General features: G+C 37.2%; 1 long non-coding RNA gene across 16 annotated transcripts in view; it reads right to left on the bottom strand.

Moving 5' to 3' along the window:
• Positions 1-24,862, bottom strand: part of LOC141505604 (uncharacterized) — a 419,909-nt gene that overhangs the window by 251,816 nt on the left and 143,231 nt on the right. For 13 of the 16 annotated variants that reach the window (XR_012473645.1, XR_012473639.1, XR_012473643.1 and 10 more), the window contains exons 3-5: positions 18,019-18,076; positions 16,044-16,064; positions 8,704-8,761 (exon numbers count right to left, since the gene is read on the bottom strand). This is a non-coding gene — a long non-coding RNA (uncharacterized LOC141505604). Of the gene's footprint in view, positions 1-8,703; positions 8,762-14,041; positions 14,181-16,043; positions 16,065-18,018; positions 18,077-24,862 lie in introns of all 16 variants that reach the window. The other 3 variants (XR_012473638.1, XR_012473644.1, XR_012473649.1) reach the window with 3 other exon arrangements.

Here is a 24,862-nt window from a genome sequence, read left to right as displayed (position 1 = left end):
TGTGGCCTTGGGCAAGCCACTTAACCCCATTGCCTTGCAAACAAAAAAAAAAGCAAAGATTATCCCCTGAACCTTGAGGAGTATAGTAAAACTCCAACTGCCAGTGTGAGTGCAAGTTAGTGATGTGGTCCAAAGGGTGAAGTTCATTTAAAGGAAATATTGCTAGATACTATAGCAGATGTTCATAAGCTAGAACTCAAGGACTTGCTTTGCTAATACTCTAAAATTGTATTTCTATTATAGTTGGCTTCCTCTGTAATCTATGTTTTACTTTACACATTCAAAAACATTACCTAAGACTATTCATCAGACTACCAAAGAGACTGCGACAAACACAAGAAGGTTAAGAACCCCTGGACTATAGAGCTAGATTAGATCCAATGAGCTACATTAGATCCAATGAGCTCAATTTTGCAGTCTTCAAATCACCCTGGATATTCTCTTGTAGCTGAGACATTTTGCCTTTCTGACCTAGGATTTTCAAGGCAGGACTTCCAGAGTCAGAATGGAATCTCCCTTCTTTGTTCATTCTTCCTTTGAAGATTCCCTCCTTATGGGAACTAGAGATGGACAACTAGTCAGTAAGAGCACTCTTTTCAGGGTTGGGAGGGACACATGGATCTTTCACGTGTACTTCTCAGTTTAACCTTAAGAGAAAATTGCTGAAGATGGACAGATAAATATGACTCATGTCTGCATTCACATTTCTATACTTTTGTGGATTTTCTAGGTATTATGAAGGGCTCTGCCTAAGAGAACAAGGGTTAGAAAGACCATTTGGAGTTCTGGTTTCTAGAAGATACAAGAAATCTGAGGAAATCTTAACTTTTAACTGTTAGAGAAAATCACTGGTTTTGAAGTCAGAAAAGTTAGGTTCAAGTTTTATTTCTTTAACTTACTGCTTCTATGACTTCAGGCAAGTTAATTATTCTTTTTGGACCTTAGTTTCCTCATGTGCAAAATAAGATTTGGTTTAGATCACAGATATCAAACTCAGTCATGGACCAAGTCAGAATAAAAAGTATTTGGGAAATGATTAATAAAATAAATAAAAATACAACGAAACATATATAATATTAATTTGTGGTTTTCTAAATCTACCTGGGCCTATAAAGATTTACTTCTATTTGATTTTGACACTACTGGATTAAATGATCTCCGGGAGCTTAGAAGTCAGAAGACCTGGGTTCTAATCCTTTTTCCAACAAGTATGATTTTAGGCAAGTTAATTAACTTCTCAGAACTTCATATTTTTGTTTTTATTTTTCTATGTAAGGTGGGAATGATAAAACTTACTTCAGCGGTTGGTATGTGAAAAATGCTTCAAAAATCCTAAAGTGCTATATAAATGTGAGTTATTATTGTTAGTCCCTTTGGGCTTTGAGCTGGCTGTATCTATATATGAAAAGACCAGAAATGTGGTCAGGCAGAGACAAGAGACAATGAATGACCTTTTCCTTTGGGCTTAGTTTGTCAGCTAAGGTGCCTTTTCACCATCCATTCATCTACATGGAAGAATAGAAGAGACATTGGGTTTAAACACAGGAAAGCCCTGAGCCCCAGAACTGTCTAATAATTATGGTGAAAATAGCCATTGTAGCCTAGCTTTCAGAGATAAAAATTGGCAAATTCTCCAAGAGAAGGGCCCATGTCCCTAGACCAGGAAAAGAAATCCATAGAGAGGTCGAAAAGATGAATTAGCTGGGAGGTTTCTAGTCTTTCTTCTGAAGAATTTGATGTAAGAATCTTTTGGGGGGGGGGTTAAGGAAATCTCTTCTTAGTAGGCAAGATTTAGAGGAAATAAGTTGGGAGAAGTTTTTCTGCAGGTTCTCAGGTCAAAGTTTTTACTTCTAAAAATAACTGGAAAAAGCTTAACATCACCCATTCCACCCTGAGATTAGCTAGGAATTTCACTTGAGTAAGAAGTTAGGAGGCCAGGGAGATTAGAGCTGAACAGTCACTTTGTGACTGATTGCAAGTCCTTTGGATGGAAGGAAGTCTACTAAAGAGATCACATACCATACATACATCCTGCATTGTTTCTGGCTAGGGAGAGCTGCTATCCCCTCTTTCAGCAATCCTTATTAGTGACACAATTAGTGATTAGAGCTTGACTTCCTAGAGATAGTGAAAGAGGAGAGAATGTTCCCCTCCCTCACAATCCTGAGTAATTTAAGGGGTCCAAATTCTGGTTGTGGCTCTGAGATCAAACTTCCTCTACCCCACTCCTCTCCCAGAGGTCTAACAGGATGGCTCTATACAACAAAGGAAAAAGGGAATTGGATTTGGAACCAAAGGACTTGGATTCAAATGTGACAAGACCTGACTCCCACTGGTGGTATGACTCAGTAAGTTTTTCCATTTCTCAGAACTCAGTTTCCTTGTCTATAAAATGAGGGCATTGGACTAAATTTCCAAAGTTCTTTCCAGTTTTTTTTAATAGTCACAGCTTCTAAAGAGGTTGACAAAGCTTTTCTTTACAAGTCTAGGAAGTGGGAAGAACAAGGATTTTTGCTGCTCACCTCCCATTTAACAGAAGAGGAAACTGAGTCCCCTCAGACTTTGAATGAGAAGAAAAAGAGCCAAAATTTGATTTGAGGATTTCTAATGGTAAGTTCAGGGCTTTTCCTGTGACAGCAGGCTGTCCCTGTCTTGGGGTACACTTGGCTAACAAGCCAGAATGGTGCAACCCATAATCAGTGACGCTTTTAGGGTTTGATTGTTGATGTCCAGGCTGACCCCTCACTCCGAAGGCTCCAGCTCCCTCTCCCTCAGCTAGCAGAGCCTTTGCACAAGGAGGGGGCTCTTGACTGAAGCTCCCTGTGCACATCAGAAAGGACAATGCATCTTTAAGCTGTTACAATGACTTCTCAATTCTTCATTTTCACTCAGGGAGGGAGCAGGCCCTGGGAAGTCAGGCAGGCGGCTGGCGGCTGGGGGTAGCTGTCTCCTGCCACAGGAAGTGTCTGTGCGGATTTGAACAGTAGGAAACCCAGGGGTGATAAATAGCTATTTCTAAGTAAATTTCATGCATTTGCCCTTTGGTTAAAGTCTCTCCTCTCAGCACTTTCCCTGTGCACACAGCCCGACTAATAACACTCCGGAGCAAGTGCTCTCCGCTGTGACAACTGATTGCACTTTGAAGCAGTAAATGGCTGATTTCATAATTGGTATAATTTTTCACAAGTACCTGAATGTCATATACAGAAGGAGTAAGCAACCTGGGCCCAGCCTGGCCGCTCTTCAATCTTGCACAAAATCAATAATACATTAACCCCCCAAACTGATTACAATAATGGGGCCCCCGAGTAGAGGAGGCCGGGGGGTGGCAGCCGATGGATTGATGGGAAGGGGTTAATGGTAGGGGGAGATGTGGTTGGAGCTATTCTGATAATGTAGGATCATAAGATCATAGGATCATAGATTATTAGAACTGAGAGGCCTAAGAACACAGACTATCCGAACTGGAAGAGCCCTCCCCTCCCTCAACACCCCCACTCCTGTGCCTTTATTTTACAGGTAAGGAAACTGAGACCCTTGGGTCCAAGGTCTCACAAGTACTAATTGGTTGATTCAGAATTCAGACTTCATCCCTGAGATCAAATGAATTGTTCTTTCCATTACAGTGTGCTGCTGCTCCCTCAGATCCCTTGCCCTTGACCCCTAGAGCTCCCCTACTCAACTGGTCAAATCCCTGGCTGGCCATGTTACCATGGAGGTAATGTGATGTCTATCTCTGAAGAAAGAGGAAGGGGAGGCAGAATAAAGAAGTTAGATGGAGACCTTACCCCTGATTGCAGGACCCTCTAGGTACTGATTCTGACCCAAATTCCAGGGCCAATCCAAGATGAGCTAGAATTTCTGTCACCAGAGATGCTTCCTTATGATAAAATATCTAGACTACCTGTCAAAATCTGTGTCTCTGCATCTGAAGTTCAGTTTGCACATGTTTCCATATACATAAATGTTCTGCAAACTGGATATGTCTGTGTATCTGCACAAAAATCAAAATATTTTCTGTGTGTGTGTGTGTGTGTGTGTGTGTGTGTGTGTGTGTGTGTGTGTGTGTTTTGGAGTAAGGTTTATTCAGGCTGGTCTGCTGATTCAGGCTCAGTACTCAAATAAGATGAGACACCTGTCAAATATACCATCTGAGAAAAGAACTCTGGAAAGAATATTTTGCAAAACTATAGCATTAGTTCAGTTGGATACAGCTCCCTTACCCCCACATTTACCAGGATGACTGGTCCATGCAGCAGGAACAAGTCTTCCAAGCCCATGGTATTGGTTTTTTATACCATAGCTGGATTGGAGTTTAGATTTAGTAAGAACCTTTGTCCTCTGTACCAGAGGATAATTTCATTGCCTTTTCAGGGTAAAACTAGTCTCTGTGACAAGGACCTTCTAGTCTTCTTAGATCATATGTGATAAACTTCTAATTGTGCCATGGGTCTCAACTAGGTTACTGATACCTGTTGTTTCTTCTGCATCATGCATGTGTCTATATTAGAATTAGCATACTGTGGGTTCATGTGTCTATATTAGGATTAGAATGTATGTGGGTTCTTACATGTGCTTATGTATGTTTGTAAGGGTCAATCTGGGAGAGAATGGAAAGAGTCTTATTAGGACCAACATATATGTGAGGAGTCAATGAGTGCATTTTTTTGCATGAGAATCTGGGTATGAATGTATTTGTATGTGAATCTGGGATGGTGATTTGCAGTGAGATACAGATTTTAGGACCAAGAACTAGGATGGGAGAGTGGGGGCATGTCTTCAGGGAATAAGTTCAGCTCAAAAAAGGATCTAGAAGCCAATACTCAAGAAGTTAGGGGAGTCTATATGAAAGCAGAATTAGGAGGAAAGTGGAGATGTTGAGGGCCCAAGCAGGGCCATAAAGAGTCATTAGGGGAAGAAGTCAGTGACTAGACCATAGCAGGGAAGATAAGGACAGAAGGGACAGAGAAAGCCAGGGGTCAAAGATCTAAGAATGAGGAAACTCACAGAAAGAGAAGAACTGGGGCTGGACAAGCTCAGGTTGTAGGAGAAGCAATCCAAAAGAGAACAGGAAGAGTTGAGTAGATATCCTTCACCTCAGTCAGGGAATATTTATACTTTATACAAACCAAACTCTAGGCATGGGTAGCCTCTCCCCTTTATAAACGAGAGAGGAAGAAGAAAGGAAGGCTGTTGCTGACAAGAAGATCTGGGCAGTAAACCCATTTATATCAGGGCCATGAGTATATGTATGTGAATTGGGGCTAAGTGAATGTGTTTACATGCATGTCTATATGTATTCATGCATATATTACACACACAATTACACATTGCACATTGTGTTCCTTGTATGGGTGTTTGTTCACATATTAATTGCTTTTATGTTCTTATATGTTCATTTGTATGTTTGTACATGTGTATATGAATTTGCTAACAAAATATGACAATCAGAACATTTCCAAAGAGGAAAGAGGAGTTTGGGGGAGGTAATAACTTTCCCTTCACTAAAAGGACATATGTGTTGCATGCTAATTATGTGGTTATGTTTTAGGAGCCTGATGGAAAAAATTCTAGACCAACTGAGGAAAAGATTAACTTTTTCCAAAGTTGAACTCAGCATCTGTCCTCTGGTCTTAGGAGTATTTAATACATAAATAATCTTTATTTATTACTCTTCTTAAGTTACTATGAACTAAAGAACAATACTCTGAGAGTATGGTGCTGCCCTCCCAACTTTACTGCATTGTGATACTAGAAATGGGGTATATGCCAGAAGTTGCATCTCCCAAAAGAGTTCCAACCTTTGCTCATCATAGTTATTTATTTTAACTACAGAACAGTAGGAAGAGCTCAGAGATCTAGTTATAGCTTTGATACTAATTGTGGGTATTTGACACTGGGAAAATTCTATTACTTATCAGATCCTCTATTTTCTTATTTATGAAGTGGAGAAATTAGATTGGCTCTCAATGATCACCCCTTCTCTTTCCAGAGATTTGTAAGCTGTTCCCTTAATATCGTATCTTTAAAATTTGTCAAGGAGCAAAAGTGAAGCTCTTTAAAGGACAATTCTCATGAGTATCAGATGAAAGCATATGTAGGAATATTCCAAAAAGTCAGAGAAAAGACAAGTGGAATTAAAAGTCTTGAGATTCTAAAAGAATAGTTAGTGTGATGGGGATTCTAAAGAATGCTCTATTGAACTTACAGATTGACTAATATGACCAAAAAGAGAGATACCAATGTTGAAGGGGATGGGGGAAACTGGGACACCAGTGTACTGTTAGAAGAGTTGTGAACCAATCCAACTATTCTGGAAAGCAATATGGAATTATGCTCAAAGGGCTATAAAACTGTTCTTTCCTTTTGATCTATCAATACCACTACTAGATCTATATACCAAAAAAAATCATAAAAGGAGGATAGACTCACATGTACAAAAAATATTCATAGCAGATTCCTTGTGGTGGCAAGTAATTGGAAATTGAAGAAATGCCCATCAATTAAGGAAATACTGAACAAGCAGTGGTATATGAATGTAATGGAATATTAATTGTTCTATAAGAAATTTAATAGATGGACTTCATAAAAATTTAGAACAACTTAGATGAACTGATGCTGAGCGAAATGAGAACTGGGAAAACATTGTACATATTAACAACATGATTGTATGATGTTCAACTATGATAGACTCAGCTCTTGTCAGTAGTAAAATGATTAAAGTATACAAAGATCTAAAAGACATATGATGAAAAATGCCATCTTCATCCAGAAAAAGAACTATGGATTCTGAATGAAAATCAAAGCATACTGTTTTCACTCTTTTTAAAATTTGTTTTTTTCTTTCTTGTGGTTTTTCCTTTTTGTTTTGATTTTTCTTTCACAATATGACCAAAATGGAAATATGTGTAACATGATTGGGCACATGTAACCTAAAAAAATAAAGAATGCTGTTTTGAAGTTTTAATATCAAGTAATTATGACAAAGAAGAAAAAGGGGAAATCTCTAAAAGAAATTGGTGTGGCTGCAGAGAGAGCTCCCTACTAAGTATGGATTTATTTTAAGATATATAAAAAGACAGAGGAAGTAAGGGCAGGCAAAAAAAAGAAGAGGGGAATGGTCTTGTAAGAATATTGTCAGAATCATTAACTTATAAGCCTATGGATGCTAAGTTGTGAGTAGGAGGAAAATCAAGAAAGTGATGAAATGATGAAAGAAAACAAAGACAGAATTGAACTATTCAACTTCTATTTTTTTTCCTTCATTTTTCACATCAAGAGCAATGTTGTAGGGAAGGCTAGGTGGCACAGTGGATAGAGTACCAGCCCTGGAGTCAGGAGTACTTGAGTTCAAATCCGGCCTCAGACACTTAATAATTACTTAGCTGTGTGGCCTTGGGCAAGCTACTTAACCCCATTTGCCTTGCAAAAACCTTAAAAAAAAGGAAAAGAACAATGATGTCCACATTGGGAAGGAAAGAGGGAGGAAGGAAATTGGAATCCAAAATAAAGAACAAAATGGAATGAAAGGACTTATCTGATCTCAGTTTGTTTAAGACACCAAAAACATAGATAAATTCCAGAACATTAAAACAAAACTTAACAGATGTGATTGTTAAGTCACTGAGGGTGATCTCATAAAATTATAGAGTTCAGTAAAACAAAAATGAGCAAATACTGTTTCAGGCTTTAAATATGGAAAAAAATAGATTCTTCAAAATGTGAGCCTGCAAGATTGAGTTCAATTCTTGTTGAAATTCTGGAACATATCATTAAAGGCATGCTTTGTGGACCTTTAGAAAGTTATGAGGTAGGGCAGCTAGATGACACAGTGGATAGAGTACTGGTCCTGGAGTCAGGAGGACCTGAGTTCAAGTATGGCCTCAGACACTTAATAAGTGCTTAGCTGTGTGACCTTGGGCAAGTCACTTAACCCCATTGCCTTAAATAAATAATTTTTTTTAAAAAGGAAGTTATGAGGTAATCACCATAAACATATGAATTCATTAAGTATAAGTCAAGACAGACATATCTCATTTTCATTTTTTTTGAAAGCAGCTAGCTAAGAGTTGTGAATTGGAGAAATGCTAAAGATATAGTATGACTGACTTTCTTCAAGGCATTTCTGAATGAGACAGAGAGATATGGACTAGATGATAATATGTATTTGGATTTGGTCGAGTGACTGGGTAAAAAAGCCAGTCATTTAAAGATTGATATAAAACTAAAGAGTGATCATAAGATCATAGAATTTGGAACTCAGAAAAACTTTGGAGGTGAACTAAAATAAGCCTCCTACTTTTTTAAAAATGGATTGAAAACTCAAATTTATAAGGTCATAGATCCATCAAAATACCAAAATAACTATTCTCTGTAAGGATTTTTGGCGGGGGGGGGAATAATACATTTCATAATTTTTAAAGTCAAGGTATTTTTAGTTGGGATGCTTTAAGAACTATATAAATTTCATTTTTGAACATTCAGGAATTCTGATTATTATGAGAATATACAAATCATTGCAATTTTTTTGATAAATGTCTGAAGTTTCTGTCAGAATATTAATGAAATAATCTTGATAATGAAACTACATGAACAAAGAATAAAGCCTAGACTGATTTGATGAAAAAGTGAATGTATTATGGGAATAGTTTTATACCCTTAATTCTAACATCGGTAATAGCAACACTTTAATTCACAACTTACCTTCTTCTTTCACTCATCTAATTTTAAAAGGAGTACACCCAATGGCCCTCTGTCAAACCTAAGGAACAGGAGATCATAAATGTCAATACTATTAGGAGTCTAGGGAACAAACTGAGGAGCAGTTCTCTACATTTGAATAAGGCCACTGGAGACATAGGTTAAGTAGCTCATAACTGGTTATACAGATAGTAAGTAGTGAAGTTAAGATTCTAACCCAGATACTTAAGAAAGAAGGTGACAGGACTCAATCTTTGACTCTGTCCTATTTAACATTGTTTTTCAAGGATAAAGTGGTGGTATGCATCTTAAATTTGTGCATAGTGAAATTGTTGGATTTTGGAATTGGGATCCTAAAAGATTTCTAAAGGTTAAGATTTTGTGTAGAATACAATAAAATGAGATAAATGTAAAGGCCTACACTTTGCTTCAAATAATCAACTGTACAGCACATTTAAGAGGCATGGCTTGAAAGTAGTACATGTGTAAAGGGACTGGTCACTGATTTTAAAGTAAGATTAAAATAAAGTAATAGTATAAACAAGCCGATTTGGAAGCCTTCTTTCCATCTGCTAAAATAACAAAAAGATTATATAATTGAAACTTTTCCCAGGATGAGAAATGGATAACCCTGTTGCCCTCTTCTTTGGTTAGTCCGAATCTGGTACGCTAAGCACATTTTAAGTGGGATATTAAGAAGCTAGAGTATGTCCACTGGAAAGTGACTAGAATGATAAGGATTGAGTAAAGGAAGCAGGAATGTTCAATTTGAAAAGAAGACATGGAGGGATATCAGAAAAGAGACATAATAAACTGTCTTCAGATAAAAGAGATTTGAACTAGGACCAAGGTTAGAAATTGCAAGGAGTCTCAATAAATGGAAATAATTGGCTAATAATCAAAAGTATCTAAAAGTAATAATATTTGTCCTTCATTTTCAAAGAAGACCACATCAGGGAGGTGATGTCATGAATTGAATTTGAGTGAGGGGGTGCTGTGCTAAGTCATCAGCTTCACTTTCTCCTGCAGAGCTTCTAAGCCCAGTGGCCAGACATGATCAGGATGACTACAGCCGACCTTAGATGTGAGGCAATCAGGGTTAAGTAACTTGCCCAAGGTCATACAGCTAGCCAGAGTCAAGTATCTGAGGACAGATTTGAATGCCTGTCCTCCTGACTCCAAAGCCATTGCTCGAACCACCAAGCCACCTAGCTGTTCTCGATGTGTCTAAAAAGTACATTGAGTATCTCAGGATACAGTGGGTTCCCATCATTAAAATTCTTAAAGGAAAGAATGAGTGACCACTTTGTTAGGTATGTTAAAGAGAGAATTGCAGCCCACGTATAGGTTGGGCCAAAGGGCTTTTAAAGGTGGCTTCCTATTTTACAATTGAAACTTTTATAAAGTTGAATTCTGTGGGGAGATGCATGTATGTGTGTATTTGAATTAGGGAGTTGTCACTGAATTTTGGGGAAGTACTGACTTTTTGGAGGTTCAGGGTCACAGATTCCCCTTCTTAGTCACTCAGCTTTCTCATCCAAGCCCCTTGTCCTCTAACAAGAACCAGTAAATACTTCCAGAGTCTTAAGGATAGTTAAGTAGCAAACTATCTGTTGATAATAAAATTTGCTTGCCTCTCACAGACATCCAATTTGCTTACTATCCAAAGAAAGGAATTGGGTGTCTGCTTCCGAAATTGTTTTAATCTCTGCCAGAGAATGCTTCTGGCAGAGTTTTTCAACTGGAAAATAGGAAATGAATTAGAAACAATAGAGAAACGTGAATAATCTAGCTTAAGATGTTTGATCTTGGAGATGAGATGAAGTTTAAATTGATTTCCTAGTTCATGTAGAGGGAAAGAGTCTATCTGGGGGAGTCACAGGATTACAGGATGTTAGAGTCAGAAGGGACCTTAAAGCAAAGAATGCTAAGGCTGGAAAGGTCTTTAGGACAAAGAATATTTGAATTTAGAATGTAAAAGCTGAAAAAAAAGAATGTAAAAGCTGGAGGAGACCTAAAAACAAAGAATGTTAGTAGTGCCTTTAGAAAAGAGTATTAGAACTGGAAGGTATCTTAGAACAAAGAAAATTGAATTTAGTACATAATCTATGGAAGTGACTTTAGAACAAAAGATGCACCTTGGGAAGACTTTCTACTCCCCTTCATTTGAGTGATGAGGACTTTAAGGCAGAAAATGTTGAAGTGACTTGACCAAGGTCATACAACGGTCTTTAGTAGGGACAGGATTAAAACAATTCTCCTGATGTTAGATGAGCCATCTTTCCACTATACTATGCAGCCCCCTGCTGGCCTCACTCTGCCCCCATTCTCCACCCACATAAATATTGATGTTCTTCACAGGCTGATACTTTGTTTCTCTAACAGGAAAACATGTGGGCTCATTGTATCTATTCCAGCTTAGACCTGAGTTCTCTCCCCAAAAATGGGAGCAATGGAGAAATATTTGACTTGGGAAACAGCAAAAGTGAAGTGATGTAAAAATAAAAGGGGAAAAAAGGATTTAAAAAAAGAAATTTGGGGTTAGGGAACTACTAAATTCAGAATCTGAAATTTCCACTTATTATCACTCTTATCACACATTCAGCAAGCAGTTAGGTGGTGCAGAGGGTAGAGTTAAGATCTGTTCTCTGACACTTAGTAGAAATGTAATGCTGGACAAATGACTTAATCCTCTTTGCCTTAATTTCCTCATCTGTAAAATGCACCAGAGAAGGAAATGATTAACCACTGAAGAATTTTTTCTAAGAAAACTCCAGGTGGGGTCATCAAGAATCAGATGTGACCAAACAAAAACTATCACACATTTTTTTGGAACTTGGGTCACCTTGTGCCCTTGTGCCCAGATTCCTGCTTCTTTTCCCTAAATAACGTTGAAATTACTTCCTGCTCAGGTTCTGTCAGACTCTCCAAAGACTCAATATACTTTCTCACTCTTTCAGACCTTCCTCAAATTTTAGTAGGATTCTACATCTCCTTATCTTCATACTTTCTTCATACTTTCAGGCTAGGTTCTAAACCTACAACCACCAAATAACCAACTCTGAGGTTACCTCCTGATGCCCTTAAGGAAAGAACAACAAACACCTGTTTGCTATCCCCTGATTCCTAGTCTAAAGTTCATCATTTCTCCATTCCATTTCTATACTGGAGTATCTTTGGCATCTTGCATGTTCCTCTAAGACCTCCCTTCTCCTGTTTCTCCCTGTGGAGAGATCAGGATAATTCTGCCTTCTCAGTCTTCAAGAGAGGATCTTTTCTGAGAAAAGGTACAAATGGACTTTTCAAATACATCCTGGTCCAGTGGACTGTGCAGTTACTCCTCTTCTCATCACTGGCTACTAGGGACTAGAACAGTGCATTCCAGATTTTCTTTTTTTTTTTTGAGGCCTATTCAGATTCTCCTATTCCCTCCCTTCCAGAAACAAGGCTATTCCCTCCATATATGGGGCACAACTAGTGAAAACAATCTGAGTCAGGATATGGAGTATGGTATTTGAAGAACAAGAAATTCAGTGTCACTGAATCTCAGAATACTTGAAGGGAAATAAGAAGACTGGTAAGTATTAAGAAAAGGCTTTGAAATCCAAACAGCGCTTTTATATTTGATGCTTCAAGTAATAGGAAGCCACTGGACTTGATTGAAGAGAAGGGTGACAGGGTCAGACCTGTGCTTTAGGAAAATTCTTCTGATAGCTGAGTGGAAGATGGACTGGATCAAGGGGAGGTTTGAGGCAGGGTAACCAGGCAGCCATAAGTTATTACAACAGTCAAATGAACAGGCCCAGAGTGAGATCAAATCAGATTAAAATGCAATTGGGAAATATTTAGCAAAATAAATAAAAATTCAATAGAATACAGATAATTTTAATATGACTTTCTAAGTCAATATAGAGCCTGCAGGGCTCTTTCTATTGAATTTAGAGAGACTTTGATTTGGTTCTACCTGTACCCCTCTACTGCGTTGCCAACCACAATCATCCAGACTCTTCCTGAGGTATTGGGGAACCCACTACTCCTTGAGGCATCTCAATTTACTTTCAAATAGCATTATATTTCTTTCCATGGAGTTAAAATCTGCCTCTGTAATTTCTAAACACTGTTCCTAGTTGCTTCCTCTTGGCTCAAGCTGAATAAGCCCAATCCTTTTCCCACATGACAGCCTTCAAATCCTTGAAGACAGTTCTCATATACATTCCCCCAAGTCCTTTGTTCCAGAGGTAAAATATCTTTAGTTCCTTCCATCTCTTCTCCTATGGTCTTCTACAGAAAATGTGGGGAGATTTTTCTCAGTAGCTAGAGAAATTAGAGGATATAGTAGGAGAATAGAGGTCGATAAACCATCCGAGTCTCATCTCTAGAAGTGGCTCATTACAAGATAGCAGAGGTGCCGGATTCACCGAATGAACAGAGATCTATAAACCAGCAGAGTCCCCGCTCCAGGAGCAGCTAATTACAAGATAGCAGAGGCGCAGGGTTCACTGACTGAGCAAAGGGCTATAAACTAGAAGGAAAATTTGCCTTTCAAGACAAGTTTTGCAGGGGAGAAAATGCCAGACCAGGGGTCAGGGACTCTAGGTTCTACTCTTGGCTCTGCCACTCTTATTATTTGACCATAAGCAAATCATTTTCACATCCTGAACCTCAGGTTCCTTCTCTTAAAATGAAGGGTGATGATCTCAAGGTCTCTTTTAACTCTCATTTTTGATATTCAAAGATCCTTCTCAGATCAAATATTCTACAAATTCATGCATTATCTCATGCAGTAGGGGAGAAAGAGCCAAGAAGAGCTGATTGGGGAACCAGGGCAAATCACTTAACCCCTCAGTACTTTCCATTTCTCTACTGATTCTACTTTCTCTGTCATATCATAAGGGCAAACTAGATAGTTTGGTAAATAGTGTGCTGGACCTGGAATTAGGAAAGACTCCTCTTCATGAATTCAAATCCAGCCTCAGACACTTACTAGCTGTGGGACACTGAACAAATCAATTAACCCCATTTGCCTCAGTTTTCTCACCTTAAAATGAACTGGAGAAGGAAAATGCAAACCACTCCAGTATCTTTGCCAAGAAACCCCCAAATGTGGTCATGAAGAATTGGACTCAACTAAAATCACTCAACTTATGTCACAGAACCTTCTCACACTAGAAGCACACTCTTATTTCTGTGGTCCCTTCTTCTACAAACTGTGCTTTAAGGAAAGCACTCAGGCTTAAGTGTCTAAATTCCTTGAGAGCAGAGATGTCTTTCTTTATTATTTCCAGTATTTAGCACACAGTAAAAGCTTAATAAATGCTAAAGTTTCAGAGAATGGGCTGACCTGTCTCAGTAGAGGAAATTTCTTCATCCAGGAAGTTCCCTTTATCAATGAAAGTCCAGGTGCAGTTCCTATCTTTATGAGGTAATTAATCAATTCTTTTACAGATTTATTAAACATTTGTTGTTAGAGAGGTGAAGTGCTGTCATAGAAAAAGAATTGGTCTCAGAATTAGAGAGATCTGGATTTAAGTTCTGCCTTAAAAACATAAAAGGCAATGTGACCCTGGCCAAGTCTTTTAACCTTTTAATGCCCCTGGGTAGCATTCTAGGAATACAAATTGTAGAGACTACAAAACACTTTTCATTTCAGGGCATTCCCCAGGCCAATGAAATTACAGGTCTAGACTCCATCTAGTTTCATCCCCCAAATTATTAAATGCCTATTATACATGTACTACCTTCAGGGATATATGCCTCAAGTCTTCTTACCATCTGCCAGATGAAAAAGGCAAGATTCCAAAGGGGGCAGTGGCTGACTAGTTTATGGTGGATCAAAGGTCATAGGAAGGTGGGAGTATTGTCATCATCATACCTCCCCAAGACCAAGAATTCTAGGAAAGTCAATCTAAAATGTCTCTTGTAGTCATCTCTTTTCTTCCTCTGCAATTCCTCTAGTATCAATCACCTCCTCTTCTTCTAACGCTCACCCCCTCCAATTCATCTTTCACACAATGCTGACCAAATTCCTGAAAACATCACTCATCTGCTAAGAACATTTGATAACTCCTCATTGACAATAGAATAATGTCTAAAATCCATGACCCTTTATAATATTACTACTGTACAATGTCATTCCAACCTAATCTCCCAACAACCCTCTATATTATAGGAATTCTTAACCTGGAGTCCCTGAAAAGACATGGATAGGTAGTTTATCCATACACACAGATAAATATACATATGCATACATACATACATAACTATATTTCAATATAATTGATTTTCTTTGTAATCCTATATTTTTACACATTTATAATATTATTCTGAAAGCCATAAGCTTCCAGAAGGGTTCAGGATATAAAAAGTTAAGAATTTACTCTAAAATTTTCTTCCATTTCATTCAAACTAGTCTTCTCCATCCCTTAAGCTTCCTTTTATGTGCTAGCTTCTCCATAAGAATGAAGCTTCTTGATGGCAGGGATTATCTTTGGGGGGGGGGGGGGTCTTCTATTTGTATTCTCAGTGTTTAGTGCAATAACTGATACAAAGAAAATAATTAATAAATAAAAATTCAATAATTAATATTGATTGAAAATCCTAACTCAATTGAATTGATTGTGGCCCTGCCCCTCATTATATTTACATTTCTCTATTTGATTCTCCTTCATCATTTAACACAGAGCACTATATATATATATATATATATATATATATATATATAGTCATATAAATAAATGAATGATTTAGACCTCCCTCTTCCTAAGGAAAAGTCAATTTCTAGGAATATAAATACCTGGGACAGATGCAATTTAGGAAGAGATTGGCATTTTTCAGTCATTTAATCATATCCATTTCTTTGTAATTCATAGATTTCTCCATGAATTTTTCCAAGGTAAAAGTATTGGAATGGTTTGTCATTTCCTTCTCCAGTTCATTTTATAGAACTGAACCAAATAGTAGCTATGTGACTTGCTCAGGATCACACAGCTAGTATCTCAGACTGGATAAAACTCAAATATTCCTAATTCTGGGTCTAGTACTCTATTCATTTCACCATCTAGCTACCCCAAGGCATCATAGTATAGTGGGAAAAAAAATTGCATTTGACAGTCTCTCCTGCTATGCCTGTGTCTAAGATCAAAGGATCCTAAATTTAGACATTTGTTGTTATCTCTGTCATAGATAAAGAATTTAGAGTTGAAAAGGACCTGTGAGGCCATTAATTCAACCCCCTCATTTTTATATAAGATGAAACTGAAGTTCAGAGAATTTAAATGACTTGCCCAGGTTAACTCAGCTTGTATGTATATATAAGGCAGGATTTGAAATAAGTTCTTTCTTACCTCAAGCCTAGTGGGGTGTCACTTGATTCCAAATGTTGAAACAGATAGACAGTCAGAGTGAAGTCAGAGAGACAGAGAGAGAGAGAGAGAGAGAGAGAGAGAGAGAGAGAGAGAGAGAGAGAAAATGGTTAATATAATTAAGTAGACCAAGAGTTAGTTGAATGACTAGACTCAAATAATTACAAAGCATTTATTATATTTAAGTCATTTTGCTATACATTAATTATATAAAGGGAAAGCTAAAACCATTTCTACCATGACCAAGCTTACATTTCACTAGAAATCAGGAAAGAACAAAATGTTTATTAAGCACCTACTATGTTTGTAACTCTGCTAAGCACTTTATAACTTATCTCATTTGAACTTCACAAGAACCCTGTGAATTAGGTTATTTCCCTTTTACAGTTGAGGGAACAGGGAGGCTAGATTTGAATTCAGGTCTTTTTGATTCCAGGCCCAATGCTCTGTGTATTATGGAATCACCTAGCTGTCTTTAGTCTATGGGGAGATATATAATATGGTCTCTAAAGGAAACTAAAAACATGGAGGTCAAGAGGTGGGGTATCTTGGATCTAGGGGACCACACATGCAATGGCTCTTAGAAAATGTAGCAAAGAGTAAAGAGGTCATTTTGACTACAATAGATTGCCTGAAAAGATGCCACAAGAGATGAGGCAGGAAAGGGGTGTGGGATCTAGATTATCAGAGGCTTTAAAAGTCAGGGAGGAGAATTTGTATTTTATCTAAGAGGCAACAGGGAGCTAATGAAATTTGGAGGAAGAAGAATAGTAGTCAAATCCATGTTTTAGTTACAGTAACTTGATAGCAGTGTGCAAGAAGGTTTTCTAACTCTAAAGAGAATGAATCTCTAGTGGAATGTCCTAGAAATCTGTTATTGACCTTGTGCTGTTTACCTTTTTTAACAATAAATTATTTAAATAAAAACAAAAGTGTCATTTAATTAAATTTTCAAATGATACAAGGATAACACATTGATAAGAGTAGGGATTTAAATAAGCTTGAATCTAAATTAAATAAGAGTAAATGTAAACTTCTACATATGGGCAAAAAAATCAATGGCACATCTATACAATTGAGAGGAAGCCTAATACACAACAGTTTGATTAAATAGAATTCATATATATATATATATATATATATATATATATATATATATATTTGAATGACTAGACCCAAATAATTATAAGATATTTATTATAGTCAAATCTTTCTGCTGCATATTGGTTATATGAAGGAAAAAAACAAAACCATTTCTACAATGGTAGAGCTTACATTCTACATGTGTATGTGTGTATGTGTGTATGTGCGTGTGACCTATAAGCTCCATGGTAGTCAACAGTGTGACAGATCAAAAATGGCAAAACAAAAAATTGCCCAATATTTATTGTAACTTTATGCTCCATTAAAAGAGTCGAATTGTCCAGAAGAAGGAATATGAAAGCCTCATTGTACTCTCTTCTGCTCAGATAACATTAATGTTTTGAGTATTATACTGTAGAAATGACACTAATTGGGAGTATGTGAAGACAGTCCCAGCCCTACAGAATGCATGTATGTATCCTCAATAATGCATATTAATTGAATAAATCCAGAGAGTGGACTTTATCAACCCTGAAGCCATTTGCTTTCATGACACAGTTAACATTAAGTTTACTGGATCCCTGTCCCTCATTCCTTATTAGGCAATTCAGAAAATATATTGGTCTAGATTACTCCCATGGATGACAGAGAGGTTCCCATTAGTGCCACACTGGCTTTAAGTAGAATTATATATGTCTGAATCCTGAGGGACATTGAACTTTCATTCAGAAAGTAGATACCATTGCACATCTGAAGTAATTCTACCCACTGCAGGCTGTCCATAGACCTTTAAGGGCATTGGGGGCTAGACACTAGACTGTTTCCTATTGGCATTTACTCTCCTCTCCTTGTGAGAGTTTTGTTAGATACCAACCTTGGATGGCATTCTTGTTCACTCCAGTTTTGCACTGCATTGCTCAATTGTTCGATATCTAAAACAAAGTGGAAAGGATAGTGAGAGGACCAGTTTCCTGCACTATTTAAATGGAGATAATAGCAGCTACCTTTTAGGATTATCATGAAGATAAAATGAGATAAAATTTGTAAAAGTTCTTGTAATGTGTGCCTGGTCAGATAGTAGATGCTCTATAAATGCTTATTCCTTTTCTCCCTCCCCACTGGAGACATAGCCTTATGAAAATCATTTAAAGAAACTAAAGTGATTAACCTGAAGAAGGGAAGATTTTAGGAAAGGGGGAGAGGAGAGTAGGGAAAGATTTCTGACTTCCAGAATTTCACAAGAGAAGAAGAAATCAGAAGAGAAATCAGACTTTGTTTTGTCTGTCAAGACCAGGAATATGAACAATGGACTTAAATTTCAGAGAGGCAAATCTCAGCTCTATATAAAGAGATCTTTCTTCACCATGGGAGCTGTCAAAAAGTTAAATGGGCTACCTCAAGGTGTAGTGAATCCACCAAAATGGAAGTTTTTTGAGCAAAGATCAAATAACTACTTGTTTCACATAACCAACTTTTTGCTAGACATTTCCACCTAGAAATTCCAACCATTTCAAACACCTAACCAAAGCAACTCATTAAATTCTCTCAAAATTCATTACTATTTTGTTTTCTTCTGCATTTAATAAGTATTTTATTTTTCTAATTACATAAAGATAGTTTTCAATATTCATTTTTTGTAAAATTTTGAGCTCCAAATTTTTCTCCCTTCCTCCCCCTCCCTCCCCAAGAAAGCAAACAATCTGATATAAGTTATACATGCACAATCACTTAAACATATTTCCACTTTAGTCATGTTGTGAAAGAAAAATCAGAACAAAAGGGGAAAATCACAAAAAAGGAAAAGACAAACTGAAAAGAATATACCTTGATTTGCATTTAGTTTCCTTAGTTCTTTCTCTGGATGTGGATGACATTTTCCATCTCAAGTCTTTTAGAATTGTCTTGTAACATTGCTGAGAAGAACTAAGTCTATCACAGTTGATCATCACATGATGTTGTTATTATTGTGAACAATTTTCTCTTGGTTCTGCTCATTTCATTCAGCATCAGTTCATGTAAGTTTTTACAGATTTTTCTGAAATTCACCTGCTCATCATCTTATAGGACAACAGCATTCCATAACATTTGTATACTACAACTTGTTCAACCATTCACCAAATTTTGGGCATTCCCTCAATTTCCAATTCTTTACCACCAGGAAAAAGAATTGCTATAAATATTTTTGAACATGTGGACTCATTCCTATTTTGGTAAAAGGCACCTCTATATTTTCTGTCACTAGGTTTACAATTTCAGAGTCATCCTTAACTACTCTTCACTCTCCCTCAACCCTCCCCCCTAAAAAAGTATCTCTACAATCCCAAATCTTATTGATTTTACCTCCTCAATTTGACCCAAATACATTTCCTTCTCTTCATTCCCATTACCATCAACCTGGTTCTTGCTCTCATCACCTGAATTGCACTCCTAATTGGTTTCCTTATCTTCATTCTTCTTCCCTTTCCAATCCATCATTCTCATAGTTCTGTTTGGATTATGAGAGGGTACAAACTCTTCCTGATGTTTTCTTTTATTGAAAACAGAAACTAGACTCCCAGATTACTCTACTTTGCATCTGATGCTCTGTCTGGTTTCAACTCCATGGAACAAGAAATCCCCCACACTGGGTACCTTCTGGTATTCCACTCTGCTCTCTCACTTTTCTGCCTTTTTGTGTTGTCTCCTCCAACTTTCATTAGATTATAAGATTCTTGAGGGCAGGGACTTTCTTTTTATTAATTATATCCTCAACATCTGATACATAGAAGTTGCTTAATAAATGTTTCACCCTTGTGAAGGAGGAACAACGACAAAAATTGGATTGGACTAGTTAGCTATCAAAATAAGAAGTATCTGCCCATGTCACTCTCTCATTCAAGAAGCTTCATTGGCTCCTCCTTGTCTTTGGAATAAAATACAAACTTTTGTTTGGCATTTAAAACCTTCAAAAATGTGACCCCACTCTTTCTTTCGAAATTGATTTACCTTATTCCCTTTACACACTCAGCCCATCTGGCCTACTTGCTACTCTCCATATTTGATATTCTATGCCCTTCCATAGACTACCCCCAATTCCTAGAATGTTCTTATTCTCCATCTCCCCTACTTGGAATCACTTCAAGGTTCAGATCAAATGAAGTCTTTTGATTCTCACAGTTCTCAGTGTTCTAATCCACCAATTACTTTGTATTTTAATTATATGTTCTACCTGTACTTAAGCAGTGTGGTATACCACACAGAAAGAAAACAGGTCTTAGAATCAGAAAGATTCAGGTCAAGGTTCTACCTCTGTGTCATCCTGGCTGGGTGACTGGTTAGTGTTTTAGGTGATTCTCAAAGATCACAAATTGTACAGAAGACACTGACCTATATTGGTAGAGAAATTTTCTCATCCCAGAGTTCTCCACTTTGGTGAAATCACAAGTCCAGTTCCTATCTCTCTCCTATTGGTATACATAATGTAAGCTCCATAAGGGCAAGCATAGGTTGGTTTTTGCCTTTGTATTCTGTTGCTAACCAGAATTCTGTTGCCAACCGTTTAGAAGGGATCTGATAAATGCTAACTGAACTTAATTGAAATGTCCAGGATGTTATTAAAAGAATTTCTGTTCATGCCTGGATTGACCTGTATAATCTCAAAAGTATCTTCCAACTCTGAGATTAGATGAATCAATGAATTGCACTGGAAATTCAAACAGTTGTTTTTCTTTCTGGGAGCTAGATCTTTCCACTCTTTCCTTCTATAATAACAGCTAGCAAAGGTTAAGTAAAATTAAAGTCAGTAAAGGACTGTATAAATATTATATTATCCTTATAACAACCCTGACAGAGTGGCGCTGTCATTATCCTCATTTTTACAGTGGGAAAATTGAAGTAAATTGAAGCATGTGCTGTCCATACATATGCAAGCACACATGACAGTGAGTACATGCATACACACACAGACACACACTCACACACACTCAGAGCCACAGTCACAGTCACACACAGCTTATAAATTTCTGAGACCAGATTAAAATTTAGTTCTTCCTGACTCCATGTACACCACACAAACATTGCCTCACCTAGCTACTTTAAAGATTAGCCTAGTTCAACTCAAATATACTCATCACCAGCAGGTCAGGCACCAGGCGATTTTTTTTTTTTTTTTTTTTTTTTTTTTTTTTGCCAAAGCAGTTAACAAAGAACTGTCTCCTGTAGTTTAGAGCAATTGTGATCTCTGTCGCTGGAGGGAGTATGCACACTGATGAGACGAAAGTTTTTAAAGTATGTATGATTAAGATAATAATAGCATACTATTAATAATTAATAATAATCAACACAGTCTAAAATGTAGCTGAATCTTACCTAAACCTTTGTACCCTGAAGACGCACTGCATTACCTGTGTGTCTTTGTCTCCCCCTACAGGGTCACTTTGCAAAGGAGATGGTTTCAAAGAGCCTAGGAGGGAGACTAATAGAAGACCATCGAAAGTTAGAACTGGAAGGGACCTCAGAAGATCATATCTTCCAGGAGTTCTTAGCCTTTTTTGGGATCACTCCAGCCATCTGGTGAAGCCTATGGACTCTTTTATGAATAATGTTTTTAAATGCATTAAATAAAATACATAAAATTACAAAGAAAACCAATTCTATTGAAAGTTATCAAAAATAACTTTAAAATAAGTTAATAGATCCCCTGATCTATCCCCTTATTTTACAAAAGAGGAAACTGAGATATCAAGAAATTAAGTAACCCCACACACTGAGTAGATGACAATTCAATTCCAAAGATTTGGAATCCAGGCTTCTGGCTATCTATTCAATGCACTCATGTGGTCTCTTTATAGACACAAAGGGACATCTTAGAGCAAAAGAAGGTCAAAGGAGTTGGGCAGGGTTCACAAGAATGATGAAGAGCTGTATTGAAGACCCCAAGGGAAGTAAACCCTAGACAATATATAGGTTCGCACCACTTACTGATTTATGATTGGAAAGAGGTAGAATGGAATCCTCCAAGCTCCACAGAAGGCTGAATGTCAACTCATGATCCTTAGAAACTCAGATACTTAAGGAACCAGCCAGTTCAAAGATGAAGAGATGAGGAAACAGCTTTGTGGACACTGGAAAAAGATATCCTAAACTGTGATAACTATGTAAGAATTCCAATTGTGACACTTCCTCTTGGGCAAATTCACAACAGAAAAGGATTGGTTTAAGGAAACCATTTTATAGTCAGTGAAGTCTCACAGAAATGGCACTTCTTCTGAGATGTGAATGCCACAAGACTCCTGAATCTTAAACAAAATGAGTTAGTTCTCTTCTTACTCTATATATGACCTTGGACAAAGCACTTTCCTTCTTAACCTCAGTTCCCTATTCATAAAATGAAAGATCTCAGGTTCTTGCCAAGGGGTTTTTGAACTTTTTTTTGTTTTCCTTTGTGATAATATGATTTCATTTTTATTTATTTTAAAATGTTATATTAAGAAGAGGTCCAAAGTTTTCACCATATTGACAAAGGAATCTCTCTGACACAAAAATGGTTAAGACCCCCTAGAATAAATGATGTCTAAGTTTTTTGCTATTTCCATTTCCTATAAGCAATGGAGCTGGGAACTTGGAACATAGAATAATAGAGCTGGTATGGTTCTTAGAACAGAGAATATTAGAGCTGGGATGGAATTTAGAACACAGTATATAAGAGCTGAGAGAGACTATAGAACACATAATTTTATACCGGAGGATATTAGAACACAGAATATTAAAGCTAGGGACTTTAGCACACAGAATATTAGAACTGGCATGGTCCTTAGAAACAAAATATTAGAACTGGGAGAGTCTTTAGAACACATAATATTAAAGCTGGGTTGGTCCTTAGAACAAAGAATGTTGGAGCTGTGAGGGATTTCAGAACACAAAATATTAGAACTAGGCTGGACCTTAGATCCTAGAAAGGTAGGACTGAAAGGGGCCTTAAATGATACAGTTAATAAGAAGAAGAGCTGGTACTCAAACTTGGATCTTGGAGACTTGTTCTTTGCTATTGTTCTGTCATTGATTAAGCATGAAGCAATCCAAATCAGATTTCAAACTGCAGATGGCTAGTTAATTTGTAAGAGGAGATTGTAAGCTCCTTGAAGACAGGAAGTTTTTCATTTATTTTTAATTCTTAATATTCCCAGTGATTAACAAACAGTAGGCATTTAATAAGTGCTTATTGAATTGAGTTGACACAGAATTTCCCTGAACCTACCAAGAGTTTGGTAGTCTCTTTCCCAGAACTGCTAAGGCCTTTTGTTCACAAATTAACAGTAGAAAGAGCACTGGCCCTGGATTCAGAAGGACCTGAATTCAAATCCAGCCTCAGCTACTTAATAATTTCCTAACTGTGTGACCTTGGGCAAGTCACTTAACCCTTGCAAAAAAAAGGCAAAAAAAATTTGGGATAAAGAGAATGTTGTGCTATTCAGTCATGCCTCATCCTTTAAAATCATTTGGTTTTGGGGAGGGTTGGCAAAGATACTTCTTTCTCCATTTCCTTCTCCATCTCATTTTTACAGATAAGAAAGCTAAAGTAAACATTATTAAGTGAAATGCCCAAGATTACTTAGCTAGTAAATGAGGTCAGATTTGAACTATGGTCCTCCTGACTTCAGGTCCACTTCTGTTTCTACTGCACCACCTAGCTACTCCATGAATATTATAACTGCCTTCAAATATTTTTGCTTGTTTCCAGAAGGACAAACCAGACTGTAGAAGATAGAGGGAGATAGATGCATAGATATACTTCCTAAAAATCAAAGATGTCTAGAGGGGAATGGGCTTCCCTCAGCAGATAATTGAGCTCCTTGTCATTGGGTATCTTCAAGGAGATCTTGAATGACTCATTATCAGGAAAAATGCAAAAGATTCCTTCTCAAATATAGGTTGAAGTAAATGACTCTAATCCTTTCCAATTCTAATTTTCTATAATTATATTTTTTGTGTGCAGTTGGTCAGGGGACAATGTAGATAGAAGAGGGTAGAAACATTAGGAGAGAATGTTTTAAAAAAATAAAAATAGTGAACTTTACCAATCAAAGGAAAGAAAATGTGAGAAACTATCACAAACAAATTTCCTATGTTAAGGAAGAAGAAATTGGAAGAACTGGGTTTTCATTTTCCACTTATATGAAAATGTTCTTTCTTGAATCCTTCTTGGCCCTTAAGGACTTCCATTATTACTTTACAAGGTTTTCAGAGTCTATGTTCAAATGAGAAGGAAAAGAAAAGACAGTAAGGACAGAGACTTTCTTTTCTATAAGACCCAGGAGCACCAGACCAAGAATAACAAAGGTACAAATGGCAGGGCTCACAAAAAATGAGCAAAAGAGAGAGGTGACCTCTGGGCACCAATATTAGTCGTCTAAGAATATAGCATGACAGATGAAAACATTTCATTTTCTTTTTTTGAAAGAGTAAATTGTCTAGGAGATCAGGGGAACACTATGGATTTAGTGTGCCTGTATTTTAGTAAGAAATCTGACAGTATTTCTCATCATAGTCTTCATTCATTCTTAGTTTTCAAGGAGGGTTGATGACATCATAGTATTGAGGTAAATAGTACATGATGGGTGATGTTTTGATTTGCTCATGAATTAGATTTAAGTGCAGCAGAGTTGAGTGAAGTCATCAGTCCAATGGCAGAACAAAAATCAAGACAAATGTGGGCTAGATGTTCATTAAATGATTGAACC

The sequence above is a fragment of the Macrotis lagotis genome, chromosome 1 (assembly GCF_037893015.1).
Source record: "Macrotis lagotis isolate mMagLag1 chromosome 1, bilby.v1.9.chrom.fasta, whole genome shotgun sequence".
NCBI classification, from domain to species: Eukaryota; Metazoa; Chordata; class Mammalia; order Peramelemorphia; family Peramelidae; genus Macrotis; species Macrotis lagotis.
The sequence above is the reverse complement of the archived record's forward strand: the minus strand, read 5'-3'. Positions and strand labels throughout refer to the sequence as shown.